The following is a 12,611-nucleotide window of genomic DNA, read 5'->3' on the forward strand; positions in this document are numbered from 1 at the left end:
TGGGCGCGATTCAACAGGCTCACCATGGTTGAATCCTGAAAGAGGCCAAAATCGACCTTTGCGCTGGGTGAAAAACCTCACTAGAGTTACCAGACTTGCGAGGCTTGGCTCAATCTGGATCTCGCCCTTGTCATTGAGGACAGGGCAGGGTAGAACCCTGGCACATCCCCAGGCACCTGGCACTGCCAGCCTGACACTGCAACCAGGGTACCCGGGTGGACTGGTAGGGTTCTGGGCTAGCAGTGCCAAGGCGCCCGGATGCCAGGTTGGCAGTGCAAGGAGTTGGGCTCAGGAGGGGCCTTGTCCATAAGATTGGGGGTGAGGGGAAGGGTCCGAGGGTCCCAGAAAACGTTGCGGGAGGGGCTAAAAATGGGGGTCCTAAAAGCCAGGGAGATTGAAGGGAGTGTCGTGATATGCATTACTGTAAATACACAAGGGGTTAATGTAAGTACACGTAGACTAGCTAGACATTAGAGGGAGCACCAGAGACATGACACACAGACACTCAACCAATAGGTCAGTAAGACAGGACATGACCAATGGGCATTCACGATACACAGAGGTGACACTACCACAGGGTTCCTAATGCCACACAGAGTGGTCCACGCACCACAAAGGTCCCAGCCTCTACGCAGGAAGCGATGAAAGACTCCACAGCGAGACAACTGCACGTCACCACACAGAATGTGACTCAAGTGCACAGCAAGAAGACTATGACAGTCCACCCACATTGTGTGAGCCACCAGAAGAAGACTCCGACAGACTACCCAGCACAAGTGAACAACAAGAAGCTACTGAGGCTCTACCCACTGTATGTGAGACAAGTGATGACAGCATCCCACTTCCCATGCAAGATGTGCAATGTGATAGACTTCAGCTAGTGTGTACAGAGGCACTCGACGATCACAGTGAGACCACTGGTGATTCCAGTGACACCACCTTACTTCCAACCTCATTCGCTCGAGCCTCTCCACAAGTAAATGCATTCCTGAATGTTTTGACTCCAGACATGGAGCATCAAGAAATCTCAGCCGACTCCAATGAATCTGCTATGACTCCAGATGGGGAGCATCGACAAACCAACACTGACTCAAGTGAAACAGACCAGGTGGGAATGGGGAGTGTTTCCTGCTGGGAGGGCTAGTGGAAAACCACACCACCTCTTCCAGCCCAAATCACATTAATAATGCACCCAGGTATTTAGTGTCATAGGCCGTGGCGGGCGACATGATGGCCATGTCCCACCATCATATCTGGATGCCGTATTGAAAAGGCATCCAACATCACTGAGCTACCATTGAAGATAGAAGATGAACCTCCTGAGAAAGAAGATGGATTTCCAGGAGCTCTCTGAGGCAGGAAGATTGTCTCATCTGGGACTAAGTCCTGTGGTGGGCGGGAATGGGGAGTGTTTCCTGCTGCGGAGGTTGATCGGAAACCACGTCATGTAGAGTCATAGAGTTTTACAGCACAGCAAGAGACTCTTCAGCCCATCGGGTCTGTGCCATCACGGACCTATCTATTCCATTCTCATTTTCCAGCACTTGATCTAGTCTTGTATGCCATGGCAGTTCAAGAGCTCATCTAAATGCTACTTAAATATTGTGAGTGTTCCCAGTTAGTTCCAGATGTCCACCATCTGTGGGTTAAAATGATTTTCCTCAAAACCCCTCTAAATCTCCTGCCTCTTACCCATCGGTTATTGACCCTTCTACTAAGTGGAAAGGTTTCTTCCTATCTACCCTATGTCCCTCATAATTTTGCAAATCTCAATTAGGTCCCCTCACAGCCATCTCACCGGGGAGGCTGTGGCATAGTGGTATCATTACTGGACTGGTAATCCAGAGACCCAGAATAATGATCTGGGAACCTGGGTTCGGATCCCACCACGGCAATATCTGGAATTAAAATCTAATGATGACCATGAAACCATTGTCGATTGTCAGGAAAACCCATCTGATTCACTAATGTCCTTTAGGGAAGGAAATCTGCCATCCTCACCTGGTCTGGCCTACATGTGACTCCAGACCCACAGCAATGTAATTGACTCTTAACTGCAATAAATGCTGACCCAGCCCACGTCCCATGAACAAATTTTTAAAAAAAAAGTCTGCTCTAAAGAAAACAACCCCAACCTAACCAGCCTCTCTGAAATGCCCCAGCCCAGGCAACGTCCTGGTGAATCTCCTCTGCACCCTTTCTGGTGCAATCACATCCTTCCTAACGTGTGGTGACCACAACTGCACACAAATCTCTAGCTGTGGTCTAACGAGCATTTTATACAGCTCCATCATAACCTCCCTCCTTTTATATACGGTGCCTCGGCTAATAAAGGCAAACATCTCATACGCCTTCTTAACCACCTCATCTACCTCTCCTACTGCCTTCAGCGATCTTTGGACATGCACCCCAATGTCTCTCTGATCCGCTGTACTTCCTAGCTTCGTACCATTCACTGTGTATTCCCTTGACTTGCTAGTCCTTTCAAAATACATCACCTCACACTTTTCAGGGATAAATTCCATTGGCCACTCTTATGCCTATCTGACCTGCCCATAATTATCAGCCTCTAATCTATGGTTTTCTTCCACGCTATTTACCACCCTAGCAATTTTGGTGTCATCTGTGAAATTACAGATCATACCCCCTACATTATTTATTTTTAAAATTTTATTTATTCACATTTAGATCATTAATGTACTCTGCAAACAGCAAGGGATTCAGCATCAATCACTGTGGTACAGCACTGGACACAGGCTTCCAGTCACAACCTTCGACCATCACCCTCTGCCTCAGCTACTAAGCAAATTTTGGATCCAATTTGCCAAATTGCCCTGGATCCCATGGGTTCTTACCTTCTTGATTAGTCTCCCATGCGGAACCTTGTCAAAAGCCTTACTGAAGTCCATGTAGACTACATCAACCACACTATCCTAGACTAAGATAGTCAGAGGGTTAGATAGGGTGGACAGTGAGAGTCTCTTTCCTCGGATGATGATGACCAACATGAGGGGACATAGCTTTAAATTGAGGGGTAGTAGATATAGGACAGATGTCAGAGGCAGTTTCTTTACTCAGAGAGTAGTAGGGGTGTGGAACGCCCTGCCTGCAACAGTAGTAGACTCGCCAACTTTAAGGGCATTTAAGTGGTCACTGGATAGACATATGGATGAAAATGGAATAGTGTAGGTCAGATAGGCTTCAGATGGTTTCACAGGTCGGCGCAACATTGAGGGCCGAAGGGCCCGTACTGCGCTGTAGTGTTCTATATCCTCATCTACACACCTTGTCACCGCCTCGGAAAATTCAATCAAATTTGTTATACATGCTGAACATCCTTATTTAATCCTTATTTCTACAAGTGAAGATTAATTCTTTTCCTCTGAACTTTTCCCAATAACTTTCCGACCACTGATGTTAGACTCACTGATCAGTTTTTTCCTACTTCCTATCTGATAACACATTAGCTGCCTTCAGTCCTCTTGCACTTCACCTGTGGCCAGAGAGGATTTCAAAATTAATGTCAGACCCCCTAAAATCTCCTCTCTTGCCTCTCACAGCAATTTAGGATACTTTTCATTTGGGCCGAAGAATTTATCAATTTTTAAGCCTGCTAAACCTCTAATACTTCCTATCTCTCAATGCTGATCTATTCAAATATATCACAGCCCCCTCCCAACTTTCTATACCTACATTGACCTGTTCCATAGTGAATGCAGGTGCAAAATACTAATTTAATACCCCAGCTTCATCTTTCGGATTGCACTTTGACCCCTAATGGGCCCTATTCTTTCCCTGGTTAACCTCTTGCCCTCAATATACTTATAAAACATCTTTGGATTTTCCTTTACTTTTCCCACCAGTGCTTTTTATTCCTTCTCTTCACTCTCCTAATTTCTTTTTTAAGTACCCCTTGGTATTTTCTATACTCATCTACGGCATCCCCTGTCTTGAGTCCCTAGTATCTTCCATAAGCTTCCCTTTTTTTCCTTTTCCAGTGGTGTATGTCCCTTGACATCCAGGCTTCTCCGGACTTGTTGGTCCCATTCTTTAACCTTTATGAGAACATGTTAGCTTTGTACTCTTATTTCCTTTTTGAATGACTCCCAATGCTCTGATGTGGATTTTACTACAAGGAGCTGCTCCCAGTCCACTTTGGCCAGATTCTGTTTTATCCTATTAAAATTGGCCTTTTCCCAGTTCAGTACTTTTATTTCTGGTCTATTGTTGTCCTTTTCATAATTATCTTAAATCTTACTGAGTTATGGTCAGTATCACCAAAATGCTCCCCCACTGACATAATAATAATAATAAAATAATAATAACCATCTGCCTGGCTTCATTCTCTAAAATTAGGCCAAGTATCGCCCCCTCTCTTGTAGGAGTTTCTACGTGTTGACTTGATAACACTCTCCTGCAATTGTTTTTAAGCATTCAGCATGAACACTGCCCATGCCTACCATCCTACCGCTTGTGAGTAATTACAGAACTCCTTTCTAACTGGTTTATTAAGACATTCCATCTGCTTAGCACACTTCACTAGCTTTCCAACCCTTCATGCGGATGGGTGCTTCCAACAGTCTGTTGATCAACAGACACTAATTTGGTATAACACTGTCTCCAGCCCAAGGCTCCTCTGACTTGGCAGTCATTGCTACCGGCTCAGGTGAGCCATTTTGATGATGATAAACAGATGTCGGATTACAGAAAAATTATTCACAGTTATTTTTGTGCTTATGTGCATTTTAAAAAAAATTAATGTTTCCAATTAAGGGGCAATTTAGCATGGCCAATCCACCTACCCTGCGCATCTTTGGGTTGTGGTCGTGAGATCGTTATTGTGCATCTTTGTGGACATTCACAATCTTTTGACCTTGCTTAATTTTCTTAAGAGCTCTCTGACCTCACAATGCACAACACCATAATGTACCTTTGCGGCAGTCATTGATTGCATGGGAAAGTCTGTAAATATCAAATTAAAGGTATCCAGCTTTTGCATAACAGCTCTAACCTTCTGTTTAAAGTTGATTTAACTGGATGCTGTTTAATGGATTAGCAGCCATCAGGATTAAAAATAATTTGTTTGACATTTCAGCCTTAGAGGCAAGAAAATTATTGACCACATCATTTCCGTTCAGTCTATTCTGCCAATACCCACACAAACCTGGCCCCAGGATTTGCTGTGGGACTAGAAGGGGAAAATGCACAGTGTAAGCAGACTCATAATGATAGGGGAATGTCAACTGTGAGCACACAGCATTAGTGGATTTGCTATTGCCACATGGATTGGCAATCTAGTTTTCATTCAGTATGAATTTGTCTGACTTAACAACAGCCTTATGATCAGAGTTGTCAACATTGGGCACATCTCATGTGTTAGATTCCTCGCACTGGCCGGCTACATACCCAAAATGCCATCAAACAGTAATAATTACATCTGCATTGATCCTCCAAAGGAGCATCCTACCAAGGCCCCACTCCCCCACCCTATCCCCAAAACCCTGCAACCCCATTTAACCTCTGGAGGCAATTTAGCATGACCAATCCACCTGCAAATCTTGGAACTGTAGTAGCAAACCGGAGCACCAGGAAAAAAACCCACACAGGCACGTGAGAACATGCAAACTCCACACTGACACACAGAATTGAAATCGAACCTGGGTCCCTGGTGATGTGAGGCAGTGTAACCCTTTGCCCTACTTGGAAATTTGTGACTACTTTTCCTTCAGCACTAATAAAAGCAATACCCAGCTGTGGTGATATGCATGCACACATAAATGTACATCGTTGTATAGATGTATAAAGTTGCATACCAGTACAAGTAATCATAGTTATGACCTCCGTACATGGGGTGGCATCACACATGCATCACATGACTGGAGTGACCTACCAGTTGGTAGTCGGACTTGGAACAGGATAGTCACATTTAGAGTAGCTCCCGAGGAATTCAAGTAACTTTGTCTGTATATAAATCTGTTAGTTATCTTTCCACTTGTTTGACAATCAATCATCGTTCCAGTTGAATACATGTATGTTCTGCGTGTATCTTTATCAACAATGGAACCACAGAACACAACATGGGTCCACCGTACCAGGAATGACGGACATTTAAAGGTAATAACAGAAGAGATGAGGTGAAGTAGCCAAAGAACGATAAAGAGAAGATTCTTTCTCTGACCTAGCGAATTACGGCTATTTGAAACTCAATGCAACTTATGACGGTGAAGTTAAAAAAATGGAAGGTTTAAAGGCATCCCACCAGCTTCAAGTCTCGGGTAACGTAGATGAAAACTGGCACGTTTTCAAACAACAGTTTGGACTCTATGTATTAGCCGTTAGCCTCCAGATACAGCCTGACGAGAGGCACATTGTGTTGCTGCTCATGGTAGCAGGTCCTCAAGCAATAGCGAAGAGGAAAGCTGGAACTACAATGAGGTGATAAATTATTTGATTGTGGGAAGACAACCTCACATTAGCAAATGGCAACTAAATCTGCCAGGCAAGTGAGTTGGCTGCACAGCAGATCTGTGTGTTCAGTTTAGTAAATGTTGGCGCCAATCATGAAGAAGATCCTGGCGCCATAAGCACTGTAACACAGTCAAAAAAGAAACGTGGTCTCAGTGGAGGCGGCCATTGTAAGAGCACTGTGACACAGCCGAAAAAGAAACGTGGTCTCAGTGTGGCCGGCCATTTTGGGCACCAGACCTGATCCTCCATTTTGTGCCAGCAATGCGGCAATAGACGTTTGTCACAAAGATGTCCTACGGTAATAAAAGATTGTCACAAGTGTGGCAGAATGGGTCATTTTGCCAGGAGATGCACCTTGCGTCTGACAGATGTACGAACAATCGATGAGTGTGAATCAGGATAAATGCATTGACAACCGGGCTGATGTGAATGTCATCTGGGAAAGGGACACAAGCAGTTCGACCAGCTAAAGCAAAAGATATTTTCTCGAAATTTGCAGCCACAGTGGGATGATGAAAAGTCAGGCTATAAATTATCCCAAGATCAGTGCTCCTGAAGGGTTACAGCAGTCATCACAACACGACCTTAGGAGTTGCAAGCTCGAAGTCACTGTCAACGAGAAATTGTACAGAATAATATTTTCTGTAGCGGAGACAGAGAATGAATTGCTCATTGGAGCGAAGGCGTATGGAGAGCTTTGCTCATCAAGAGAGTGTACACAGCAGAAAACATGGCACCCCGCCAATATGTATCAGTTGAATTGATCATGAAGAGCTATCCAGAGGTGTTTCAAGGATTTGGCTCCCTACCCTTTACATATTGCATTCAGCTGAAGGAGAGTGCGAAGCCAGTGGTGCATACACCCAGATGTGTGCTTGTTCCACTGAGGGATAAACTGAAGGCTGAGTTACAAAGAATGAGCAGGAAACCACAGATCCACTAAGTGACCCAGCAGCCCACAACATATCAAGACCCACCGTCACAGCTTCCAAAGTCAGATCGGCCTTCCTGAAAGTGAACCCTTGGAAGGCGACAGGTCCGGACAGGAGCCCTGGTCGTGCATTCAGAGCCAGCGCTGACCAGCTGGCAGAGGTATTCACAGACATCTTTAACCTGTCCCTACTCTGCTTCAAGAAGTCCACCATCATACCGGTGCCAAAGAAGAACCAGATAATGTGCCTCAATGGCTACCTTCTGGTGACCCTGACTTCAGTCATAATGAAATGCATCAACTCCATACTCCCAGAACGCCTAGATCCACTGCAATTCGCATACCGCCACAACAGGTCCATAGCAGACGCTATCTCCCTGGCTCTACACTCATCCCTAGAGTATCTCGACAACAAGGATTACTACGTCAGACTCTAATTTATTGATTACGGGTCCAACCTCAACACCATAATCCCAGCCAAGCTCGTATCAAAGTTCCAAAACCTAGAACTTCATTGAAGCCTATTTGTGACAATAAGCGATTAAAAAAAAAGAAAAAGGCGCCGGAATGTGGTGACTCGGGGCTTTTCACATTAACTTCATTGCAATGTAAGCCTACCTGTGACAATAAAGATTATTATTATTATAAAAGAGTAGCTCCCTACGAATTCAAGTAACTTTGTCTGTGTATATTTAGTTATATTTCCACATGTTTGACAATAAATTATTATTCTAGTTGAACACATGTATTTTCTGTGTGTATCTTTATCAATGGTAAAGATACACACAGAACCACAGAACACAACACCAGCCATTTAAAGAGTTTGTTTCATCGGTGCTATGGATGCCAGGATGGTTCATAATTTTCTTTTTTTTTTCATTCTTCAGCAATACTGCAATCCCAATCATGCATTCCGGCACATTGATAAATGATTGCATTATGATGGATGTGATATTAATTTGTTGAACACATTCTGTTTTCTGTATAGTCCATGATTAGAGTGCACAATTCTTAACTTGCTCAAGCAGAAAATGAGTTCTGTCTTTTCTTACTTAATCTAATGCTAACACTTAAATGTGCAGGATTTCTAAATAGAATGAACCGATCATACATCATGGCATACAAGACTCTTGGCTTTATAATAAAGGACTAGAGCATTAAAGCAAGGAAATTATGCTAATTGACCCTTTATAAAGCCTTGGTTAGGTCTCAGCTGGAGTATTTTGGCTAATTCTTGGCACCGCACGTCAGGAAGAATATAAGGCCTTCAAAAGGGAGCAGAGGTAAATCACTAGAAAGGTACCAGGAATGAAAGACTTCAGTTATGTGGAGAGCTTAGAGAAGCTGGGGTTGTACTCCTAAGAGCAGAGAAGGTTAAGTAGAGATCTGATAATAGAAAGGTTCAAATTTACAAAAGCCTTTGTTCGAGCACATGGGAGAAACTATTCCCAGTGCTGCAAGGGTCGGTAAGCAGAGTTATTTGGCAACCTGAGACAAAATAAGGAAAAATAATATTATGCACAGAGTTATTATGATCTAGACTGCACTGCCTGAAAGGGTGAAGCAGAATCACATAACGTCCCAAACATTGGGTAAATACTTGAGCTGGAAAGCTTTGCGGGACTATGGAGGAAGAGCAAGGGATTGGGACTAGTTGGAAAGCTCTTCCAAAGAGGCACAATGGGCTGAATAGCCTCTTTCTATGATCGTGCTCTGATTTTATTTCTTTGTATATGAATGAATTTGTAATAATGTACCTTTCCCTTCCACCACCCCACACTGAAAATGGATTACTTCAATATCTAGCCTCTGCCGATATGTACATGGATTCCATAGCCAAAACATAATACATCTATTTGTGAATTTTACTGACCTTTTCTGTGAATAACCTTGAATCTGAACCATTTAGGTTTCACTAAATTATTGACAACTACGATTACCTTACTTCATCCAGGAAGGATATTGCAGTTTAGTTAATTTATCAGTGTCATGACCTAAGGGGGCTGGTTTAGCTCAGTTGGCTGGATAGCTGGTTTGTGATGCAGAGTAAGGCTAAAAGGCTAACGGCACAGGTTCAATTCTCATGCCAGCTGAGGTTATTCAGGAAGGCCTTATCTCTCACCTGAGATGTGGTAATCCTCAGGTTAACTCACCACCAGTTGCTTCTCCCCCTCAAAGGGGAAAGCAGCCTATGGTATTCTGGGACTGTGGCTACTTTATTTATTAATCTAAGGACTGACTTTGAGAGTGGGTTAGCATTCCCAATACGGCATCTCGTTACGACACTACGCTCCTCTATTTTTAAAAATATGATTTTTCAAATGTTTGGAATTTTAGCAATTTGAACTGACTCAGAGCGAACTGCTTAAAATGCATTCTTAGGAAGGTGAGAAAGCAGCAAATCACCCACAGGGGAGTGTGAAGAGAGAGACATTTCCTATAATCCTGCCACTCATCAAAACTCGTAAAGGCCCAAGGAAGAGATATTGAAACAGTGGCTGCTACAGACGGACTCATCAAAAACCTCTCAGAAATACACAATGGGTGAGATATAGAAACAGTCTATGTTCAAATGCAGCACGACCTGGACAATATCCAGACTTGGTCTGACCATGTAACATTTTCACCCCACAGGTGCCAGGCAATGACCATCTACAAGAAGAGAGAATCTGACCATTGCCCATGACATTTAATGGCATTACCATTGTTGAATCCCCCACTATCAACAAACTGGGGGTTACCATTGACCAGAAGCTCAATTGGACTAGCCATATAAATATTGTGGCTACCAGAACAGGTCAGAGGCTAGGGATCCTGCAGTGATTAACTCACCTCCTGACTCCCAAATGCCTGCCCCCATCTACAAGTCAAAAGTTGTAAGTGTAATGGAATACTTTCCATTTCTTTGGATTAATGAAGCTCCAACATTTAAGAAGCTTGACACCATTCAGGACGAAACAGCCCACTTGATTGGCACCTCATCCATGAACATTCTCTCTCTCCACCACCATTGTACAGTGGCAGCAGTGTGTACCATCCACTTCCAAGTCACTCATCATCCTGACTTGGAAATATATCGACGGTACATTTCCGATAATAGGTCAAAATCTTGGAACTCCCTCCCTAACAGCTCTATGGGTGTACCTACACCATAGGGACTGCAGCAGTTCAAAAAGACAGCTCAGCACCACCTTTCAAGGGCAATTAAGGATGGGCAATAAATGCTGGCCTAGCCAGCAACGTCAATATCCCATGAATGATTTTTTTTTTAAACTTTGCATTGAAAGTGCACCATCTAGGGAATGCACATTATGAGTGTTACCATACTTATAAATGGTAGTGAAACATTGTCACAGACAGAATTTATTTCTCTCTTATTGCTCATGATCAGTATATTTTGGTATGGAAAGAGGTGTACATTTTTTTACCCGTGGAGTTTATATTCCAATTAAATAATTTACCAGCAGGCTTCCATAAGTTTTAGAAAATCAATTCAAGCAACGTCACACACTTGAGCTGGATTCTTCCAACCCGCCCGTTGCAAGATCGCCACGGGTGGGACAGGACCATGAAAAGTTCCATTGACCTCGGGTGGGAATTTCCGGTCACCGGCGGGTGCGGCCCGAGAATCCTGCCCATGGTCTTATGTTTGTAAACACCCCCACTGTATACATATAAAGATAATGCACTTGTTTGCAGATTAGTTAATTCAACTCTGATTTAGGATTCCCAGTCCCCCAAATAGAAAGCCTGTTGGTTCCTGAATGGATTTGATGATTTGAAGTTGAAGCGAGGGTTTTAGAAAGTGAAGGATTCACAGCAGGTTGTGAGGTTTCTTGCAGTTGAATATCTAGGTTGGTTCTCAGTTGAACCTTGAAACTGGGACATGTTAAGTGCTTCGGCTGCTTGAAGATGAGCAGCTAGTTTCAGAGTCTGGTTCTCAAACTGGCTGACAACTGATGGTTTTTAAAAGGCAAAGATGGCACTGCCTTTGCTAGCTCTTTGGTGTTACTCTGCAGATTACCATGGTCTATCTGAGTCTTTGGATAAAACTCAGCATCTCAAGCCAATTTTGATCACATGACCAATAGTGGTAATCATCCAAAGTTATCACATATAATAGGATATAGCTGGTGGTCTTTCACAATAGTTAGTGGATAACTGGTATTGTCAGCTTTCTTTGACTAAATTGAGAGTCTGGAGACACAAGTCTAAAACCGGGATTTTCTGGAGCCACCCACTGCACGTAGAATTCGCAATGGCGTGCAGAATCCCACATTGGGCCAATTCCCCATTGGCCATAGCAAGTGTCCTGACGTCCCTGTCGAGCTTTGCACCCCGACCCAGCAGGACCATGCAAATCGTACATTAGAGCTATTTTATATCTCATTGATGGACAGGACACCCGACTCACAGGCTAGCTGGGATGCTCCAGCTCCTCCCAGTTGAGAGTCCTGCTGGCGTGAATTGGTGCAAGTATTGAGGAATGTGGACCTGGTGGCTTGCAGTCCGAGGGGTGGCAAGATAGTAAACACCCTCTGAACAATTGCCACCAAGGTGCTGATGGGAGTGGGGGGGCATGCATGGGAGGTGGGGGACCAGAGGGCATATGCTGGGCTGGAGTCGATTAGGTCAGGAGTCATTTCGGGATTGGGACTCATTTGGCTTCTCTCCCCACATGCAGCCTTTAAACCATTAAAACAGTAGGTATGCAAAAATTAAAGTTCTCATCTGCACCCCTATACCATTTAGTCACTCTGCACCTCAAAAGTAGACATCCCTCATAATAAAGTGAGTGTTCTCAACTGTACCTCTAAACCCATTAAAAAGTCTGTCAGTACTCCAAGTGTAAAGGTCCGTGAGATGAAGGTAATAGTAATCCCTTTAAAGTGGTGAAAACCTTTGAAGCAATTGTCACACAATTGTATAAACGAGAGGCAGCACGGTTTTGCGAAGGGGAGGTCATGTCTCACCAACTTGATGAGTTTTTCGAAGAGGTCACAAAGGGGCTGTTTAGCCCAGGGCTAAACCGCTGGCTTTGAAAGCAGACCAAATGGGCCAGCAGCACGGTTCGATTCCCATAACAGCCTCACTGAACAGGTGCCGGAATGTGGCGACTAGGGGCTTTTCACAGTAACTTCATTTGAAGCCTACTCGTGACAATAAGTGATTTTCACTTTCACTTTCAGGTGAATAATGCAGGTAGGGCAGT

The sequence above is a fragment of the Scyliorhinus canicula genome, chromosome 8, assembly GCF_902713615.1.
Source record: "Scyliorhinus canicula chromosome 8, sScyCan1.1, whole genome shotgun sequence".
NCBI lineage: Eukaryota > Metazoa > Chordata > Chondrichthyes > Carcharhiniformes > Scyliorhinidae > Scyliorhinus > Scyliorhinus canicula.